Genomic DNA, 10,168 nt, shown 5'->3' with positions numbered 1-10,168 from the left:
ATAGGAAAGAAGGAATGAACCTGTGGCTACATCATCAAAATTGTGAAGAACCTCTACTAAGGGAATCTATTCAACCCTCACCCCTTTAGACTTGTTGGGGAAGATGTGCTTGTTGAGCCAGTATAAAAGGAAATATATGTGCTCTTGATCTTTATCAGCCCGAGGAGAGCCCGCCCCAAAATTCTCCTTTACAAAGGGAATGAATCCTTTGAAGGAGGTCCCATAACTCTTGAAAGTTGCAGAGTTATAGTTCAGAGAAAGGAAGGAGGTAGATGAACTTGAGCTTCCGGTGGTAGAAGACGGAACCCAGTCTTGAGTAACGTCCACTATCCTGCCAGATGGCCTTAACCCGAAGACCTGGGCCATGTCAAGAATGGTGGGAGACATGGGGCCTATACGGAAATCCAAAGTATTTGTTCCCGAATTCCAAAAGAGGAGGGCAGAAGTAAGCAATTCGGGCTTGGGAATAACGGAAGTCTTCGAAAGCATGATTAGTTCATAAATACCGTTGCTCATCCATTTCTTCTTAAAGGTAGGCTCTAATTCGTCAATCCACTGAGCCCAGGTAGGATCGTTCATCAAAGGAAAACCTCGACGATATGATGACCATTTGGAAGAAGAGATGCCCGACCTAGCCGAATAGGGATTTGGGGAAAACCAGTTTTCCCTAGGCATGTTGCTTTCCACCACTGAGGGGACCCGAGAGATCTAGACGGGACCCAATGACTGTACCCCATGCGTCTCAAAGAATAGCTCGGAATGTAAACCTGCCCGCGGGCGATGCAACCCGTTGAGTAGACGGCGCAGAGTGGCAATTCCTTCACCGAACTCGTAAGATGGTTGGGTTTGGTTGGATCTCGAAGCCATTTGGTGAAGATCGAGAAGGAAAAACAAGGAAGATGACGAGGGTGCAACCTTGTCGGGCAATAGAGAGGAATGGCTGGGAGAATTAGGAAAGTTTTTAATCGCAGAGGGATTTCTTGCTACGAAACACGGAGGATTGGGAAGTTCAACCGCGAGGGATTCGTGGGTTTAATAAGGAGTTTCTTTCAATTAATATTGGCGCCTGGAATCCTAGGTTTAATATCAATTGAATGGGGCACTGTTTGGATTAAAACTTGACTTTGGGCTCAAGAAAGGAGCTGGCCCAAAAGGAGGCCTGAAGGGATAAATAATCAAGGCTCGGCCGAGGCCTAGGAAGGCAGAAAAGGGCCTGCCCAAGGACCAAGTGGTATAGACTGACCAGCTACACAGCCCATAAAGCACTTTATGGTGGCATTACATGTAAATAGCTGATGAGTCATCACCCTCAAACCGCATTCGGGCAAGGCTGCTGCTACAAGAGGCCAAATCGAGTTGTCTATAAAAGGAGAAAGAGAAGACAGGAATAAGGACACTCAATCAAACAAACAAATGCAAGCACAAACTCTGCTCAAAGCCAGATTTGCCTTCAAAACGAAGCTGTAGTTAGCCCAAGCCTTCATCCCATTCGGGACAAGCTTTTATCCCCCGCGGGATAACCTTTTCTTCAAACCTTTGTAATAGCTTTGCTACCTTGTTCGAACTTGTTGTAGTATCGATTCACTTTTTGTATCTCCCTCTCCCCCTCTCTCCCTCTAAGCTTTCAGACCTTTGACAAAACTACAAAGATAGGGACCTGCAAGAAGATCAGCCTTAACTGATAAGGTTTAACCTTGCCCGACCTTCTTTGCTTTGTCTTTGTCTTTTCATTCTTTAAGCCTAGCAATATATTGTATACTTCCAATTATATGCAAGTTATTTCTAGCAAAATAATGATGAAAAGGCTTTCTCAGTATTTGGATCCGATTTGAATATATCTTCAGTGTTCAAACCAGATCCAAGTCCTAAGCCCTCGGGCATGTAAATCTGATCAGTTTAAAAGTCATTGGCCTCAAGGCATAAAAAAGAACTTTATGTGGACTTAACCCATCCATGACAGTCCTTGATAAACGAGAAGTCCGAAGTTACTTGGGGCGCAAGTAATCGACCTACGTCTTGGTTTTGTTTCTATTATATTATGATTATCATAGAACGCTCAAGTATGGAATGGATTTTGATAGGAAGCCTCAAGGCCTACACTTAAGGCCCCACAAAGACACCTATTTGGATTCATTCCGTTCTGCGATCTAGACTGTTCGAGTATAAAAACGAACTCTAATGGGAAGCCTCAAGGCCTACACCTAAGGCCCCACAAAGGCACCTATTTGGGTTTGCTCTACCTCTCGGACTCGGGTAATCAGAAGTATAACAGTTAGAAGACTCCTGCAATCATGGGATCAAATATGATGTGTTCGAGCACTGGTTTAGTTTGATAGGAAGCCTCAAGGCCTACACCTAAGGCCCCACAAAGGCACCTGTCATGTCTAACACGGTTTCTCGGGCATATACATATTTACAACTAAAATCGACATCCATTCTACGTCTGCCATACTGAAGATGGCAGTGGCACGCCTGAGCACCTCAAAGTTAATCTTGATTGTGAGCCTCAAGGCCTATACCTAAGGCCCCACAAAGGCACCTTTCAAATTAACTCTGTCCTTCTCTTTCAGCCTTGCCCGACGAGCCTTGCCCGAAGAGTCTTGCCCTTTAAGACTTGCCCGACGAGACTCGCCCGCCAAAGCCCGATAGGAAAGCAGAAGCCCGACAGCAGCCCTCAACCGGCGCCAACCTCCCGGGGAGCTGTTTGCTCGTTGGCCAGGAAAACATCCCCGACGGAAATTCCTGCCACGAACATAGGTTGTTAATACCCATCATGTTTTGCGTGAAACTATTATGTTACAAATCACTTAGTGTCCGTCCGGTAATGTTTCACAAAATGTTTTCTGAAAAACTATTTTGTAAAATATAAACGACAAACATGATTTTGAATTTTTGTAATCTGAGAATGTGTCTGGTAGTTTAATTTGATAATATTAGAGTGAAAACATTGAAAAAGCATTTGATATCAAATGTCAAAAAATAAAAAATAATTTGTGTTTCGTAGTAATGGTGGTGGTGGTAAGGATAATGGTTGAGACGTGAGTTGAATTGGTTGTTGTAGAAGTGATAGTAGTTGTGACAATAAAGGTGTTACTACAAAAAAATGGGCCATTTGGAACAGTCAAAACGTGTCGAGAAAGCATCTAAAAGCGTCGCAATAGCCCTTTTATGATGGGCTTGCAACGGCCAATAACGCGTCACAACAAAGTGGTGTCGTAAATGTTTGGTCTATTATATGCGATGCTTTGAGCATGTCGCAAGTGCTATTTACTATGGGCTTGCAACAGCTACCTACGTGTCGCAAATAAGTGGCCTCGGGTTTTAAAAAAAAATCGGGCGTCAAATGGGACGCCACAATGACATTATTTTAACAACTTCACTAAAATTATTTTATGTGAAATTTACTATAGGTTCCAAATTAAAATAAATTATGTAAATTTCTATAAACTACATACGAATTGTTATTAATAATGAACTATAAATTAGGTAAATTATAATACAATGTATTATCATATAGAAGTACCAACAAAAATATGAAATCAACACTGCACTTGTACTTAAAGTTAGTTGAATGGTCATATCGATTATAGTATTATACACCAACGACATCATGTAGTCTTTATCTAGAACCTGCAACAAGTGACATTTTTGAAACAGATTGCGAAGCTCTTGACACATATGAACACACATCGCTAGAAGTAGATTGCGAAGCTCCTGACACATATGAACACACAACGCTAGAAACAGATCGCGAAGCTCCTAAAACATATGAACACACAACTTAAGTAAAATTATACATGTCTAACTTGTAGGGAAGACGAAGTTGACACTCATATCACCTACTTTGAATATTTCAGCTTTCCATGGAATTCATTGTAATCTCCCTCTTTAAGTACCCTCAAACAACTGAATTTTTACAAGAGGAAACACAACATTTTCTAAGATACTTAAACACTAACATATATTACGATTTCTTCACTTATATGGGACATTCCTATTGCAAATAGTATATCAGATATATCAGGAAAACTGCTAATAGTAGAATTAAACTAGCAAGAAAAATGGCTAACCAGAATGTCAAACATGTCCATTGCATATAAATCCTTGGCAATCCAAATCCAGAACATGCATACAACTAGTTTGCTGCTATGACCCAATCAAACCTTTATATGGTTTCCTATGCCTCATAGCATTTTCCAATGTGGGTGTGGATAAACGATATGTTGATTGAGTCTCTTCCACCTACAAACTTCTGGAACCAAAATCCATAGTACTCAAGGGCCTTACTCCAGTTTCCCTCATGCTCTAAGGTAATGATTTGAGAGCTCAACTTTCAATACCATCACCACAACACAAGAAAAAAAAAACATATCCAGATATAAGAATATTCATATGTTTTGAATATAATTTATCTTTGGGACCTTGGACAGTACTATACAGAGCCATGCTCACAAATAATAGTGTTTACCTACACAGGGACATCCTCAAAGCAGAGTGATTAACCAAACTCTCCACCATACCCTGAATGAATTGGAAACCTAGTTGAAATGACACATTTCATCTAACTCTGGAACCTAAAATTGATCATATTTTCACAATGAAGTAAAGAGCATTCTACCCAAGCACTAATTAAATGGAGAATTGAATTTTCCCCGAACTTTTTTCTGGTCCCAATGTTCTTGAATCGAGGTTAACCCAAAGTTTCCGATGATTCCCCAAAATCTCTGATTGAATAGATTAGGCCTCTTATTTTTCAGTCGAATAGGAAAGTGGAAAAGGTGCAGGAAGAGAAGGATGATTCTAGAGAATGAAAATAAAGGCGTGCTGGATTGTTTTCATCTGAAAATAAAGTGCCTAATTGAAAAATTAAAAAATTTAGGCGCTAAATTTTATTTTGTCATTTAGGGTGTCACAAACTTTACTCAACATCGCTTATATTGTTATTTAAGACATTATTTGCGACGTTACTTATACAAGAGTCGGAAGTACTTTTGAGCTAACATTTAGCGTTCAAATTTTCTTTTATTTGCGACGGCCATGTTATCTGTCGCAAAAGAGCATTTTTCTTGTATAGGCAATGGCAATAGCGGGGTGGAGAACAATGCTGAAGAGATTGATGGTGTGGTGGTGGTGGTTAATGTGATGGTGGTAGAGAATGGTTGTGTTAACATTGGATATGGGAGATGGGTGTGAAATGGTGGTTGAGAGGTGAGGATGATGGTGTCGAAGATGGTGGAGGTGGTGGTGGCCATGGTGAGGGTAGTAAGATGGAAAATGGTGATGGTGGCAGTGGCAATGGTGGTGTGAGATGGTGGTGTCAAAGATGGTAGCCACAGTGGCGATGATGGTGAGACAGTGGAGAACATGGTGATGGTGGTGGCAACATTGGTGACAATAGTGGTGGCATATATGTTTTTATTTTTTTTATTAAATGTCTTTGTTTTATAATGTATCTTTTATTTTGAAAAACAAAGAAAACATCAATTTGATGTTCTACAAAACTTAGGCTAAATACTATTTTTCTGAATTTATTTCACAAAACAGTCTAGTGAACACATTTTTCTAAAACGGAAAACTATTTTGTAAAATATTAACAAACAGAAGCTCAGCTTCTTTGGGACATCAGAAGTTGAATACAAGTAGTTGGTAATTTTCGTTTTAACCTTCCAATTGGAATTCAGTAAAAATGACACAAAAAAGAACATCAATTTTGCAGTAGCATTCCAACAACCAAAGTCCAAGATTTTGGCATCAACTAGTGATGTGGCTCCTACAGTAGAATTTTCCTCTAGTTTATATTTGGTTAATTCAGTGTATGGTCAGAATTTCATGAACGTAACCAAAGTGGAGAATTGGACGCAAAATAAAGGAAAAAGGGTGCATAAACCCAAAGGGGTCTCTCTCTCTCTCTTTCTCTCTCTCTCTCTCTCTCTCTCTCTCTCAGTACCACCACTACTTGTGTGGCTTGTGTTTTCGACATCCCACACTGCACTCTCTCTCTCTCTCTCTCAGTACCACCACTACTTGTGTGGCTTGTGTTTTCGACATCCCACACTGCACCAAGACAAGACTATCACCATAACGTTTTAAAATTGATGTTCTAAAGCCATGGATTTCACAAAGGCTACTAATAATAGAAATAGGAAGAATCCACATATGGTTGCACTACTACACATTAAACACTTGGTGCGACAAGGGAGTATTTGTTGCGCAAATTATTTCTAGGTCGCGCAAAACCTATGGTGATGCAGAAATCGTCATGCAAACTTTGTCATGCAAAGGTCGTGAAGAAAGACCTTGCGCAACGCTTTACTACTCATCGCAAGAAAGGTACACGGACAAAGGTTTTTGTCGCACGATATAAGAGGGTACAAGTGTGCTTTGTGAGGACAAATTCTGGGAACGTCTACGGTTCGTCTCGAAAATGTTTGCACGACGAAACATGGAAGGCGCGCGTGGTTTTGCACGACGACATATCTTCGTCGTACAAGTGTAATTTTTAATAAAAAAAAAGAATTTAATGAGTAGTATAAATAGAATGTTATTAAAAAATATATTTCATACAATTGACAAAAAAAGAAAACAAATTAATGAATACAAAAACAATTTATTTATAATATAAATAAAAATGTACGTACAAATTAAAAGTTTAATAAGAAAGTGGGAAAAAAAGCTACGAAAAAAATGAGGCATAATATATGGGCAAGTCGTTTGGAGGTGCTTGGTAATCTTGTTGCTGGAAGGGCAGTTGGGGAAGAGGTCGGAGGTGGACGGGGTCAGAGTTCAATGGGTCTGATTGTTGTGTACGCTCAGTGTGGAGGGGCTCTGACGACGGTGGTGTAGAAAAATCGGGGAGACGGATCTTGAAGGAACCGAGGGCCTATACAATTAAGGACATCTGAGTCTTGTAGGATGCGAGCTCACTCCTCAGCCCATCGATTTCCTGCATCAAAGCCGTAACCTCGCCCTTCGATTGCAAGGATGAAGTGGCTTCACTCTCTCATTGCCTGGCATTTCCCATCCCCGACAATATGTCATTAGCCTTCGACCGAAAGTCTGGTCCAACATCTATGTAAGGATGTGAAACCTCGCATCTTCTGGGGGATCCACAGACTTGATCGGCATGTCCGGGGGAAGCTGGGAGACAGACTTCTGAATGACCAACTGACCCTTCTCCACCATAGTCGCCTGTGAAATAAAACATGGAATATTAATAGCAAACAATTTGAAATAATTAGTATAAATCTTTAATGCATAAGAAATTAATTACATGAAGGACTCGGTCAACTCATCCTTGGGCCAAACATAAACGTCAACAAAGACGTTGATCTTCGGGAATTTTGAACCCCCCTTGGAATAGAAAAAGATAAGGAAAATGTTAGTACGGAAACAAAAAGAAAATGAAAATTAGTAGCGACATTTTAAAATTGGAAATGAAAGCTTTAATATATACCTTCTGCCGCGCCTCCATCCTATTTGAGAAAGGCCCCGAACCCGAATGGTGGAGAAGAGTTTTATTCTCTCGATTGATCTTGTTTGCCTTCGCCTTCTTTTGTTATACACAAAATAAACGTATTAGTTGTAATATTTAAAGAAAATAAAAAAAAAGTATTAAACATTAGTAAAAATTTTAAAAAGTAAAATGAAAGAACTCCTATTTAAAAACGCACCACATAGCCTGACTCCTGAAAATGACTGTAAAGCCAAACCCAACTATCTTCTTGATCCTCAAACTCCTTCGAGCAACCCTCCTTGAGAGCGACATGGGGATCATCAAACATCTCGAAATACTGGTGTATGTCACTCTTCCACTGCTTGTAACGTCCGGAGAAGAGCCGATTGGGGTACGGCAACATGTCTTCGTTGATGCTATAGAAATTGTAGTTTGTCTGCAATTTAACAAATATTACGAAAGTATTAGTAATAAAAGACATTAATAAATATAAATATATATAAATTTTACATGAAAAGCTTCAAAAAGGCGATGATACTTACTAACAAATGATTGCGCACCGTGTTCTTCACCTCCTCCAGCATCGCCTTCCAATACCTCTACCGCATAGGGCAAAAGGTCCACACAACGTGCCCAATGTCATGGACCAATGCACTATGCTGCTATGTCGTTGGTGCAGCTCGATGTCGCTCATCGTATCCGATTGTGATACTACCGTTGGTCACTCGGGTGACCTTCGCCGTCTTTAATTGCCGACAAGGTCCCCGGGTGTTTTTCTTGGCTGCAAAGAAATGAAAAATTAACGTTAACCCAAAACTAATAACAAATCCTACCAAAATTTCGGCAGAACCTCCCCATAATTAAAACATTTCCCAAAACCTTGAAAATAAAATAAAAAAATATATGTATCCAACACATTGATCACAACTGTTTAATAATGGCTTTGGAACGATGACAACAATATATATATATATATACACACACTTTTAATCCTTAAATGACATAACTTAACAAACTGAACCTAAAATAACAAAACTAAGTTAACATAGGAATGAGAGAGTTAATTAGGATAGTATACCTGGCTATGGACCCGAGGCATCTGTTGTAGATCCCGATGACGACATCTGCTCTGGAGTGTAGGGGTGCCGGTGAGCACGTCGGGCGCTAATAGGTAGCGCCACCGAAGAAGTTGAAGATACCGACGCCTGTGGAATTGGAGGACCAACTAGGTCAACCAAAATGTCAAGCATGTCCATTGCATATAAATCCTTAGCAATCCATGGCAATACAAATCCAGAACATGCATACAACCAGTTTGCTGCAATGACCCAATCAAACCATTATATGATTTCCTTTGCCTCATTGCATTTTCCAATGTGGGTGTGGATAAACGATATGTTGATTGAGTTTCTTCCACCGACAAACTTCTGGAACCAAAATCCATAGTACTCAAGGGCCTTACTCCAGTTTCCCTCATGCTCTAAGGTGATGATTTGAGAGCTCAACTTTCAATACCATCACCACAACTTTCTTCATTTTTTTCCTACCACAAAAATTTAAAACATAATGGCCTATTAAAACAATAATTTCAACCATATCAAATGTAAAACAATTAATTCAACAATAATTTTTTTTTACCTTTCCCTTCACGAGAGCCTTCTCCCTCCCAACTTTTCTTTGAATCTGAAACCGAATCGGCCATCGTTTGAAACAAAACCTTTGCAAAATAGGGTTCTGAAACTGTGTTTATATAAAACTTGACACACTTTGTGGGATGAATCCTTGGTTGCACAAAGTGTGTTATAAATGCGCGCTATAGATGGGAGCGTTTAATGTGTGGCTAATCGTTTTCAGCAACACTTTGCGCAACGAATATGTAGAAAAACTCGTTGCGCAAACTTATGGCGCCAAATTTTATTACCCGCCTTTTCTTGCACGATGAACAGTAGTAATCGTCATGTTAAGTCCTTTTGTGCGACAAAATTGTTCATCGCGGAAATTTTTATTTTTTGAATTCTTTTGATGTTTGCGTGACGTAAGTATGTTTCCATCGCGTAAGTTTCACTTATGCCACAAAATTTTCTTCGTCGAGCAAGCTGTTTTTTCTACTAGTGTTGATATGTGAAGAAATCTAAAAAACCAGAAAAATTAGTATTTGGCCCCTGGCTACTAATGTTCTTTAACTAAGACCTTATTGATTTTCGGATATTATTCGAAGTCCTTGACATTAATGGATTAATGAATTTACTTTTCAATTACATAAATATTTTTTAAATTATTATTATTAATGTAAAGAAATCTAAAAAACTAAATAGTCAGAATTTGGATGACAATAAACTCCTGCACACTACTTTAGTCAACTACAATAATCTGACGCAAGTGGCCCTCTACCATATTGGTGGAGAGGAGTGATGCCCTTGCACCATGAAGTGGGTTTATGGATTAATGAATTTACTTTTCAATTACATAAATATTTTTTAAATTATTATTATTAATGTAAAGAAATCTAAAAAACTAAATAGTCAGAATTTGGATGACAATAAACTCCTGCACACTACTTTAGTCAACTACAATAATCTGACGCAAGTGGCCCTCTACCATATTGGTGGAGAGGAGTGATGCCCTTGCACCATGAAGTGGGTTTATGGATTAATGAATTTACTTTTCAATTACATAAATATTTTTTAAATTATTATTATTAATGTAAAGAAATCT

At 39.2% G+C, this 10,168-nt stretch overlaps 1 long non-coding RNA gene across 2 annotated transcripts; it reads right to left on the bottom strand.

Annotated features, from left to right (window-relative positions):
• Positions 1 to 3,563: 3,563 nt before the first annotated feature.
• Positions 3,564 to 8,960, bottom strand: LOC126613170 (uncharacterized). Of its 2 annotated transcripts, XR_007619728.1 has the most exons (3): positions 8,871 to 8,960; positions 3,840 to 4,242; positions 3,564 to 3,759 (listed from the first exon to the last, which is right to left on the bottom strand). It is a non-coding gene; the product is annotated as an uncharacterized LOC126613170 (long non-coding RNA). The 2 variants fall into 2 exon arrangements; XR_007619722.1 differs by lacking the exon at positions 8,871 to 8,960 and having other exon boundaries at positions 3,840 to 4,645.
• Between the last annotated feature and the right edge of the window lie 1,208 nt (positions 8,961 to 10,168).

The sequence above is a fragment of the Malus sylvestris genome, chromosome 2 (assembly GCF_916048215.2).
Source record: "Malus sylvestris chromosome 2, drMalSylv7.2, whole genome shotgun sequence".
Lineage (NCBI taxonomy): Eukaryota > Viridiplantae > Streptophyta > Magnoliopsida > Rosales > Rosaceae > Malus > Malus sylvestris.
Note: the sequence above shows the minus strand (reverse complement) of the source record. Positions and strands in the feature narration are given on the sequence as shown.